We start from the raw sequence: 12,819 nt of genomic DNA on the forward strand, positions 1-12,819 counted from the left end.
TCAGAACTACACTAAAAAGTTACCACACCAAGCAAGGCAAACTTATATGAAGCAAAGGACCCATATGGGTCATATGGTATTTTACGAAAAATCGGCTAAGTCCCAAAATGATGATGTCAGAACTACACTCAAATGTTACCATACCAAGCAAGGCAAACTTATATGAAGCAAAGGACCCTGATGGGTCATATGGTATTTTACGAAAAATCGGCTAAGTCCCAAAATGATGATGTCAGAACTACACTAACAAGTTACCACACCAAGCAAGGCAAACTTATATGAAGGCAAGGTCCCTGATGGGTCATATGGTATTTTACGAAAAATCGGCAAAGTCCCAAAATGATGATGTCAGAACTACACTCAAATGTTACCACACCAAGCAAGGCAAACTTATATGAAGCAAAGGACCCTGATGGGTCATATGGTATTGATCGAAAAATCGGCTAAGTCCCAAAATGGGGATGTCAGAACTACACTCAAATGTTACCACACCAAGCAAGGCAAACTTATATGAAGGCAAGGACCCTGATGGGTCATATGGTATTTTACGAAAAATCGGCTAAGTCCCAAAATGGGGATGTCAGAACTACACTAAAAAGTTACCACACCAAGCAAGGCAAACTTATATGAAGCAAAGGACCCATATGGGTCATATGGTATTTTACGAAAAATCGGCTAAGTCCCAAAATGATGATGTCAGAACTACACTCAAATGTTACCATACCAAGCAAGGCAAACTTATATGAAGCAAAGGACCCTGATGGGTCATATGGTATTTTACGAAAAATCGGCTAAGTCCCAAAATGATGATGTCAGAACTACACTAACAAGTTACCACACCAAGCAAGGCAAACTTATATGAAGGCAAGGTCCCTGATGGGTCATATGGTATTTTACGAAAAATCGGCTAAGTCCCAAAATGGGGATGTCTGAACTACACTAAAAAGTTACCACACCAAGCAAGGCAAACTTATATGAAGGAAAGGACCCATATGGGTCATATGGTATTTGACGAAAAATCGGCTAAGTCCCAAAATGATGATGTCAGAACTACACTCAAATGTTACCACACCAAGCAAGGCAAACTTATATGAAGGAAAGGACCCATATGGGTCATATGGCATTTTACGAAAAATCGGCTAAGTCCCAAAATGAGGATGTCAGAACTACACTAAAAAGTTACCACACCAAGCAAGGCAAAGTACCTAGGTGAACCCTAGGAAGAAACACGGACCAAGTCAGATGGCCTAAGTCAAGAGAACAAGTGACCTAGGCAAAGTTGTATGGCGCTGAGGACCCTGAAAAATCTGGTTAGTGTAGTTTAGACAGGGTAGGTTTTTGGGTCGGCCGAACCCCCTTATTTTGGGTTTTGGCCTCATCAAGAAGCTACACCTAGGCAAACTGCCTAGGGTGAAAGTGCGAAGACCAATCGAATAGTAAGACAAGTTTTGACCGATCGCCCTAGGCAAGCTTGTATGAAGAAAGGGACCCTAAGGGTCATATGGAAATACATGAAAAATCGGCTAAGTCCCAAAATTGGGATGTCAGAACTACACTAAAAAGTTACCACATCAAGCAAGGCAAAGTACCTAGGTGAACCCTAGGAAGAAACACGGACCAAGTCAGATGGCCTAAGTCAAGAGTGCAAGTGACCTAGGCAAAGTTGTATGACGGTGAGGACCCTGAAAAATCTGGTTAGTGTAGTTTAGACAGGGGAGGTTTTTGGGTCGGCTGAACCTCCTTATTTTGGGTTTTGACCTCCTCAAGAAGCTACACCTAGGCAAACTGCCTAGGGTGAAAGTGCGAAGACCAATCGAATAGTAAGACAAGTTTTGACCGATCGCCCTAGGCAAGCTTGTATGAAGAAAGGGACCCTATGGGTCATATGGAAATACATGAAAATTCGGCTAAGTCCCAAAATTGGGATGTCTGAACTACACTAAAAAGTTACCACATCAAGCAAGGCAAAGTACCTAGGTGAACCCTAAGAAGAAACACGGACCAAGTCAGATGGCCTAAGTCAAGAGTACAAGTGACCTAGGCAAAGTTGTATGGCGCTGAGGACCCTGAAAAATCGGGTTAGTGTAGTTCAGACAGGGGAGGTTTTTGGGTCGGCTGAACCTCCTTATTTTGGGTTTTGACCTCCTCAAGAAGCTACACCTAGGCAAACTGCCTAGGGTGAAAGTGCGAAGACCAATCGAATAGTAAGACAAGTTTTGACCGATCGCCCTAGGCAAGCTTGTATGAAGAAAGGGACCCTATGGGTCATATGGAAAATCCATGAAAAATCGGCTAAGTCCCAAAATTGGGATGTCTGAACTACACTAAAAAGTTACCACATCAAGCAAGGCAAAGTACCTAGGTGAACCCTAAGAAGAAACACGGACCAAGTCAGATGGCCTAAGTCAAGAGTACATGTGACCTAGGCAAAGTTGTATGGCGCTGAGGACCCTGAAAAATCGGGTTAGTGTAGTTCAGACAGGGGAGGTTTTTGGGTCGGCTGAACCTCCTTATTTTGGGTTTTGACCTCCTCAAGAAGCTACACCTAGGCAAACTGCCTAGGGTGAAAGTGCGAAGACCAATCGAATAGTAAGACAAGTTTTGACCGATCGCCCTAGGCAAGCTTGTATGAAGAAAGGGACCCTATGGGTCATATGGAAAATCCATGAAAAATCGGCTAAGTCCCAAAATTGGGATGTCTGAACTACACTAAAAAGTTACCACATCAAGCAAGGCAAAGTACCTAGGTGAACCCTAAGAAGAAACACGGACCAAGTCAGATGGCCTAAGTCAAGAGTACATGTGACCTAGGCAAAGTTGTATGGCGCTGAGGACCCTGAAAAATCGGGTTAGTGTAGTTCAGACAGGGGAGGTTTTTGGGTCGGCTGAACCTCCTTATTTTGGGTTTTGACCTCCTCAAGAAGCTACACCTAGGCAAACTGCCTAGGGTGAAAGTGCGAAGACCAATCGAATAGTAAGACAAGTTTTGACCGATCGCCCTAGGCAAGCTTGTATGAAGAAAGGGACCCTATGGGTCATATGGAAAATCCATGAAAAATCGGCTAAGTCCCAAAATTGGGATGTCTGAACTACACTAAAAAGTTACCACATCAAGCAAGGCAAAGTACCTAGGTGAACCCTAAGAAGAAACACGGACCAAGTCAGATGGCCTAAGTCAAGAGTACATGTGACCTAGGCAAAGTTGTATGGCGCTGAGGACCCTGTAAAATCGGGTTAGTGTAGTTCAGACAGGGGAGGTTTTTGGGTCGGCTGAACCTCCTTATTTTGGGTTTTGACCTCCTCAAGAAGCTACACCTAGGCAAACTGCCTAGGGTGAAAGTGCGAAGACCAATCGAATAGTAAGACAAGTTTTGACCGATCGCCCTAGGCAAGCTTGTATGAAGAAAGGGACCCTTAGGGTCATATGGAAATTCATGAAAAATCGGCTAAGTCCCAAAATTGGGATGTCAGAACTACACTATAAAGTTACCACATCAAGCAAGGCAAAGTACCTAGGTGAACCCTAGGAAGAAACACGGACCAAGTCAGATGGCCTAAGTCAAGAGTATAAGTGACCTAGGCAAAGTTGTATGGCGCTGAGGACCCTGAAAAATCGGGTTAGTGTAGTTAAGACAGGGGAGGTTTCAGGGTCGGCTGGACCTCCTTATTTCGGGTTTTGGCCTCCTCAAGAAGACAGACCTAGGCGAATTGCCTAGGGTGAAACTGCGAAGACCAATCGAATAGTAAGACAAGTTTTGACCGATCGCCCTAGGCAAGCTTGTATGAAGAAAGGGACCCTTAGGGTCATATGGAAATTCATGAAAAATCGGCTAAGTCCCAAAATTGGGATGTCAGAACTACACTAAAAAGTTACCACATCAAGCAAGGCAAAGTACCTAGGTGAACCCTAGGAAGAAACACGGACCAAGTCAGATGGCCTAAGTCAAGAGTATAAGTGACCTAGGCAAAGTTGTATGGCGCTGAGGACCCTGAAAAATCGGGTTAGTGTAGTTAAGACAGGGGAGGTTTCAGGGTCGGCCAGACCTCCTTATTTCGGGTTTTGGCCTCCTCAAGAAGACAGACCTAGGCGAATTGCCTAGGGTGAAACTGCGAAGACCAATCGAATAGTAAGACAAGTTTTGACCGATCGCCCTAGGCAAGCTTGTATGAAGAAAGGGACCCTATGGGTCATATGGAAATTCATGAAAAATCGGCTAAGTCCCAAAATTGGGATGTCAGAACTACACTATAAAGTTACCACATTAGCAAGGCAGACTTGTATGAAGAACGGGACCCAGGTGAAAGTAGCAAATATCCCAAACCGAACATGAATATTATACACACAAGAGTACGAACATAAAGGAACACGGACCAAGCGTGCCGAGAGAATCGGTACTATAGAGCCCTCGTGGTTCTACACAAAGACTTTATGTTAGGGGTTCAAGCCCCATAGTACTCAAACGGTGACAGTAGCAAATATCCAAAAACGAACTGGAATTTACATTCTGTTGGTCATGCGGTCGTCCAAAGGGGTCTAGTATCCTGGGATGACAAGCATCACGGGCACAGTCTCGTATCAAAACAGTCGAAGAGGCCCGCGAAAGCTTGCTTTCCATGGCTATGCGATGCACAAATTGAGTTTCTCCGTAGTTATACACAGCGCACAGGTGAAAGTAGCAAATATCCCAAATCGAACATGAATTTTATACACACAAGAGTACAAACATAAAGGAACACGGACCAAGCGTACCGAGAGAATCGGTACTAGAGCCCTTGTGGTTCTACATTGAGAGCCCTCGTGGTTCTACATAGATACTTTATGTTAGGGGTTCCAACCCCATAGTACTAGAACGGTGGAAGTAGCAAATAAACCGAACGTGGAATTTACTTTCTGATGGTCATGCGGTCGTCCAAAGGGGTCTAGTATCCTGGGATGACAAGCATCACGGGCACAGCTCGTATCAAAACAGTCGAAGAGGCCCGCGAAAGCTTGCTTTCCATGGCTATGCGATGCACAAATTGAGTTTACTCACCGTAGTATAAAACGAACGAACCGAACCTATCCGAGTAGGGATAATGGGCGCAGTAACATACTTCTGTGACCCAGCGAGAGTTGAACGAGGTGACATGAACTGTCAGTGGCTTATATCAGATGGGATACATACATGAGATTGCTTTCAAATCTACACTCGAAAACCTAACCAAGTAAAAGCGAACGTGGGGAGGATTCGAAACTGGTAACGAAATCTTAAGCTGGAAAGAGTCATCACTATGGATACATATTATGCGAAACCAATCAAGTGCTCATTACTGATCCAAAACCGAAGAGCACTAGTGAACACCTTAATCTCACCCTAGTTCACATCCAAGTGATCGACCACGTGTGTGAAGCAAAGACCAATCGAATTCCTCAATGGACCGAACACTATGAACAAATGGCCAAAAACGTTATAACTATCCAAACATACTACTATCTAGCGAAAGTCATCACGATGGAACCATACCATGATCTTTAACCTATAGCGCTCACCATATTCCTACCCAGAGTGCAAGTGAACAGATTGCCCACCCTTACCCAGTTCACAACCACGTGATCGACTAACATACCGAGGTTACCACAAGTCAAAGTTATACGTTTACAAGCGCAAGACCAATCGAAAACCCCGAAAGCAATCTCGACCCAAAATGTATTATCCGTGAGTGTAGTCGAGTCTCGTACTCGTCATCTGTAATCGTCGGATAGAATATCCAGTACACGGTTGTCTTTCCAAATGAAATCTACATACAGAACTCGCTCTTGGCAAATGGGTGGCAATGGCGCAATCAGGAGCGAGTTCCCGTCCGGGTGCCAAGTGATTGGCAAATGTCTGGGGGAAAGCAACCATATGTTGATTTGTCTGTTAGTGTACTGGGTGTTTGAGGTATGTAGTATCCACGCTTGGTTGGGTGTGTCAGAGGACCATGGATGCGTTCACAACCCCAATTGGGGTACATCGGGAATGATTTTGTGGAACCGATGTGCCCGGCACACACTAAGTTTTGTTGCAAGTTAATAGTGTGCCATGTCCGGGGGGGTTGTGATTAAACTCTGGTGAATTGCGTACTGTGGTGATTGGGGTATGAAAGCCCCGCAGTTGCAATGATCGGACGCGCCTAGCGTGTCCTTTAGTTGATGGTAGGGAAATGAAGGCCCTTGTCAGCTCACCTAAGTATTCATGGAAGTTTGGCATAAGGTCGCTGTGGTAGGGGTATGAAGGCCCCGTCAGCGCATGCACAATCGGGCGCACGAGCGCTTAGCGGAGTCGAATGCCGCTCAAGTGCCTGTCCGGTGCATCGGGTGTGTGTGATACGAGGGCAATGAGGTTCGCACGGGGGCTCGCCTCCCGTGTGCTACCGGACTTGACAACATATAGAACGTGGTGTTTGCTCCTCCGGGTGCAATGGGACAATGAACATTCGAACGCAAAGTCGGAATTCTGGTTGATCCTACCAGTAATATACGCTCGTCTCAAAGGTTAAGCCATGCATGTCTAAGTACAAACAGATTTAATGTGAAACCGCATAAGGCTCAGTATAACAGCTATAATTTACGAGATCATCAACCTAGTTACTTGGATAACTGTGGAAAATCTAGAGCTAATACATGCAACATGCCAGGACCCTCGCGGGAACTGGTGCACTTATTAGTCAAACCAATCGCGGGTTCTCCGTGTCATTGAGTTGAAGTCTGGATAATGATGCTGATCGTATGGTCTCGCACCGACGACAGATCTCGCAAATATCTGCCCTATCAACTATGGATGGTAGTATAGAGGACTACCATGGTTGCAACGGGTAACGGGGAATCAGGGTTCGATTCCGGAGAGGGAGCCTGAGAAATGGCTACCACATCCAAGGAAGGCAGCAGGCGCGTAAATTACCCAATCCCGGGACGGGGAGGTAGTGACGAGAAATAACAATATGAAACTCTTTAATGATGTTTCATAATTGGAATGAGTAGAGCATAAATCCTTCTACGAGGATCAAGTGGAGGGCAAGTCTGGTGCCAGCAGCCGCGGTAATTCCAGCTCCACTAGCGTATATTAAAATTGTTGCGGTTAAAACGTTCGAAGTTGATACTTGTCCAACACAGTCCGGCTCCGCCGACCCGGTCAACCCGTGGTCGGTGGGCCAAGTCGGAATCTGGTTGCGACTCAATGGTGTGGTAGGGCACCAAGTCTGTGTCATGGTGTGCCCTTCAACGGGTGCAAGTGTAACATAGAGCTCGACCGCTCACGTTTACCTTGAACAAATTAGAGTGCTTAAAGCAGGGTGCCCAAACGCCCTAGAATAATCTTGCATGGAATAATGGAATACGACCTTGGTCTAATCTTTCATTGGTTTGTACTCAGACCGGAGGTAATGATTAACAGAAGTAGTTGGGGACACTAGTATTACGGCGCGAGAGGTGAAATTCGTAGACCGTCGTAAGACTAACTAAAGCGAAGGCATTTGTCAAGGATGCTTTCTTTAATCAAGAACGAAAGTTAGAGGATCGAAGGCGATTAGATACCGCCCTAGTTCTAACCGTAAACGATGCCAACTAGCAATTGGGAGACGCTACAACCAGGTGCTCTCAGTAGCTTCCGGGAAACCAAAGTCAGGTTCCGGGGGAAGTATGGTTGCAAAGTTGAAACTTAAAGGAATTGACGGAAGGGCACCACAATGAAATGGAGCTTGCGGTTCAATTTGACTCAACACGGGAAAACTTACCAGGTCCGAACTTATGGAGGTGAGACAGATTAATAGCTCTTTCTCAAATTTAAGGGTAGTGGTGCATGGCCGTTCTTAGTTCGTGGATTGATTTGTCTGGTTAATTCCGATAACGAACGTGACTCACATATGCTAACTAGAACGCAGTCAGCGTTAATGCGTCGATGCCGATTGGAACGGGTTAGGACCTTTCGGTGGAGTATGACCTGACACCTTCGCTGTTCGTGTGCGCAAGTGCACTTACGGTACGCTGCTTAGCAGGACAATTTGTGTTTAGCAAAATGAGATCGAGCGATAACAGGTCCGTGATGCCCTTAGATGTTCTGGGCTACACGCGTGCTACAATGTGGGTAGCAGCGTGTCTCCTATTCCGAGAGGAACGGGAAATCACTCAAATACTCACTTAGTAGGGATTATGGATTGCAATGGTCCATATGAACTCGGAACTTCTAGTAAGTGCTGGTCATCAGCCAGCGTTGAATACGTCCCTGCCCTTTGTACACACCGCCCGTCGCTACTACCGATGGATTATTTAGTGAGGTCTTTGGAGATGATCGTTCGCTGGATCCTCGTGAACCGCGTCTGCTTTATCGAAGTTGACCGAACTTGATGATTTAGAGGAAGTAAAAGTCGTAACAAGGTTTCCGTAGGTGAACCTGCGGAAGGATCATTAGTGGCCAAGTGATCCTTCCAGAAGTCCGAACCTGCGGGTTGAGACTTCGGCACAAGTTGCCATATGATAATTGACGAAACACTATAGAAGTCCGAACCTGCGGGTTGAGACTTCGGCACAAGTTGCCATATGATAATTGACGAAACACTATAGAAGTCCGAACCTGCGGGTTGAGACTTCGGCACAAGTTGCCATATGATAATTGACGAAACACTATAGAAGTCCGAACCTGCGGGTTGAGACTTAGGCACAAGTTGCCTTATATATAACTTCGAACAAATACACAAGTCCGAACCTGCGGGTTGAGACTTAGGCACAAGTTGCCATATGATAGTTGACGAAACACGTTAGAAGTCCGAACCTGCGGGTTGAGACTTCGGCACAAGTTGCCTTATACATACATTGGCCAAATAAACAGAAGTCCGAACCTGCGGGTTGAGACTTAGGCACAAGTTGCCATATTATATTCGATCAAACACTAAGTAGTCCGAACCTGCGGGTTGAGACTCAAGACCGTAACAAGATGTCACTATACAAGTCCGAACCTGCGGGTTGAGACTTAATGCGATCTAGATACCAAGTTGACATCCAATACCTGTTGAGCAAAACCAAAGATTCCCTGTTCTCCAATGAATACACTATATAACAGGGAATCATGAAGAAATCAAGCAAGCGTGAAACAAAGTCATCACTTGGGCATGCTCGATAGCCAACCACATGACCTTAACCTAAGAGAGCATGCAAACCACATGATACCTATAAACGATTAACCCGCCCTAGTTCAATCGTTCACCAAGTGATGACTTCAGTATGGCTAAGAGAAAAACTTTTAAATGGGAAAAACTCTAAGTCCGAACCTCCGGGTTGAGACTTCCGCGTCGGAGGTGCGCGCACCGCCTACCCGAAAGATGATGAATCAGGGGTGTTCGATCAGCAATGGTCGGATGCCCCGTCGTAGTCCAACTATGACGATCAAAGTCAAGACCTCCGGGTTGAGACTTCCGCGTCCGGAGGTACGCGTACCGCCTACCCGAAAGATGGTGTGCTTCTGGGGTATTCGATGAGTCGGATACCCCGTCGTAGTCCAACTATGACAATCAAAGTCAAGACCTCCGGGTTGAGACTTTCCGCGTCCGGAGGTACGCGTACCGCCTACCCGAAAGATGGTGTGCTTCTGGGGTATTCGATGAGTCGGATACCCCGTCGTAGTCCAACTATGACAATACAAAGTCAAGACCTCCGGGTTGAGACTTCCGCGTCGGAGGTGCGCGCACCGCCTACCCGAAAGATGATGAATCAGGGGTGTTCGATCAGCAATGGTCGGATGCCCCGTCGTAGTCCAACTATGACAATCAAAGTCAAGACCTCCGGGTTGAGACTTTCCGCGAGTACAAGCATAAAGGAACACGGACCAAGCCGTACCGAGAGAATCGGTACTAGAGCCCTTGTGGTTCTACATTGAGAGAGCCCTCGTGGTTCTCATTAGGGGCTTTATGCAAGTCGTACTCAATACTGTGGTGTGAAGTATAAAGTAGTCCTCGCCTGGTCCACGCTGCTTCGGCGGTCCTGGGTAAGATAGTTAATTCTAGCTTGCCCTATAGTGGAATGAGGACACTTAATGCTTCGTCTTTTAGCGGCGGCTAGACTCCTCCTCACGGGGAACGAGTTGACGCGCACAGCGGCGGCTTACGCACTATGGCAATCATGGATGCCTGAAGATTCCGTGAAGTTCTCCCCTGGTCCACGCTGCCTCGGCAGTCCTGGGTAAAATGGAATATTTCCAGCTTGCCCTATAGTGGAAGAGGACTATCCAACAATACAAAGTCAAGACCTCCGGGTTGAGACTTTCCGCGTCGGAGGTGCGCGCACCGCCTATCCGAAAGATGGTGTAACAGGGGTGTTCGATCAGCAATGGTCGGATGCCCCGTCATAGTCCAACTATGACAACCAAAGTCAAGACCTCCGGGTTGAGACTTTCCGCGTCCGGAGGTACGCGTACCGCCTACCCGAAAGATGGTGTGCTTCTGGGGTATTCGATGAGTCGGATACCCCGTCGTAGTCCAACTATGACAATACAAAGTCAAGACCTCCGGGTTGAGACTTCCGCGTCGGAGGTGCGCGCACCGCCTACCCGAAAGATGATGAATCAGGGGTGTTCGATCAGCAATGGTCGGATGCCCCGTCGTAGTCCAACTATGACAATCAAAGTCAAGACCTCCGGGTTGAGACTTTCCGCGAGTACAAGCATAAAGGAACACGGACCAAGCCGTACCGAGAGAATCGGTACTAGAGCCCTCGTGGTTCTACATTGAGAGAGCCCTCGTGGTTCTCATTAGGGGCTTTATGCAAGTCGTACTCAATACTGTGGTGTGAAGTATAAAGTATAGAGTCCTCCACTGGTCCACGCTGCTCCGGCGGTCCTGGGTAAGATAGTTCATTCTAGCTTGCCCTATGTGGAAGAGGACTCAATACCCTACCTGTTGAGCTTGAAACAAAGTCATCACTTGGGCATGCTCATATTGCCATACACAATTACATTATATTCGAATGAGCATGCAAGCGACCCTATATAGACCGAACCAAAACGATAGATACCGCCGTAGTTCACCCCCACCAAGTGATGACTTCAGTATGGCTAGTGTGTGAAGTATAAAGTATAGTCCTCCCCTGGTCCACACTGCTTCGGCGGTCCTGGGTAAGATAGTTAGTTCTAGCTTGCCCTATGTGGAAGAGGACACAATACTTAATACTTAGAGTACAAGCATAAAGGAACACGGACCAAGCCGTACCGAGAGAATCGGTACTAGAGCCCTCGTGGTTCTACATTGAGAGAGCCCTCGTGGTTCTCATTAGGGGCTTTATGCAAGTCGTACTCAATACTGTGGTGTGAAGTATAAAGTATAGAGTCCTCCACTGGTCCACGCTGCTCCGGCGGTCCTGGGTAAGATAGTTCATTCTAGCTTGCCCTATGTGGAAGAGGACTCAATACCCTACCTGTTGAGCTTGAAACAAAGTCATCACTTGGGCATGCTCATATTGCCATACAATATTCCATTATCTACTAATGAGCATGCAGCTATATGATTATAACCTGTAAACGATTACCCCGCCGTAGTTCAGCGCTTCAACCAAGTGATGACTTCAGTATGGCTAGTGTGTGAAGTATAAAGTATAGTCCTCCCCTGGTCCACACTGCTTCGGCGGTCCTGGGTAAGATAGTTAGTTCTAGCTTGCCCTATGTGGAAGAGGACACCATACTTAATACTGTGGTGTAATGAACAAAGTATAGTCCTCCACTGGTCCACGCTGCTTTGCAGTCCTGGGTAAGATAGTTAATTCTAGCTTGCGCTATGTGGAAGAGGGCATACAAGACAAAGTATAGTTCTCCCCTGGTCCACGCTGCTCCGGCGGTCCTGGGTAAGATAGTTAATTCTAGCTTGCCCTATGTGGAAGAGAGCATACATGAACCAAGAACGAAGGTTATGATCGAGGAATGATTCGACAACTAACCGATGGTATGAAATGTGAAGAATTCAAGCAAGCACACAATCAAGTCATCACTTGGGCATGCTCGATAGCCAACCCTATGACATTAACCTAGTAGAGCATGCGAAAACCAATATATATGTAAACGATGCCCCTCCCTAGTTCAGCGCTTCAACCAAGTGATGACTTCAGAATGGCTAAATCAAATCGGTTCAAAACATACCATCGGTACCCTATTGAAACACACAAGTCGATATCAAACCTCATGATTGTGTAGTCCTCCACTGGTCCACACTGCTCCGGCGGTCCTGGGTAAGATAGTTCATTCTAGCTTGCCCTATGTGGAAGAGGGCACATTACTCAATACTGTGGTGTTATGAACAAAGTATAGTCCTCCACTGGTCCACGCTGCTTCGGCGGTCCTGGGTAAGATAGTTAGTTCTAGCTTGCCCTATGTGGAAGAGGGCATACAAGACAAAGTATAGTTCTCCCCTGGTCCACGCTGCTTCGGCGGTCCTGGGTAAGATAGTTAATTCTAGCTTGCCCTATGTGGAAGAGAGCATACATGAACCAAGAACGAAGGTTATGATCGAGGAATGATTCGACAACTAACCGATGGAATGAAATGTGAAGAATTCAAGCAAGCACACAATCAAGTCATCACTTGGGCATGCTCGATAGCCAACCTCATGACATTAACCTAGTAGAGCATGCGAAAACCAATATATATGTAAACGATGCCTCCCTAGTTCAGCGCTTCAACCAAGTGATGACTTCAGAATGGCTAAATCAAATCGGTTCAAACCATACCATCGGTATCCTATTGAAACACACAAGTCGATATCAAACCTCATGATTGTGTAGTCCTCCACTGGTCCACGCCGCTTCGGCCGTCCTGGGTAAAATGG

Source organism: Anopheles coustani (genome assembly GCF_943734705.1).
Source record: "Anopheles coustani chromosome X unlocalized genomic scaffold, idAnoCousDA_361_x.2 X_unloc_36, whole genome shotgun sequence".
Taxonomy (NCBI): Eukaryota; Metazoa; Arthropoda; class Insecta; order Diptera; family Culicidae; genus Anopheles; species Anopheles coustani.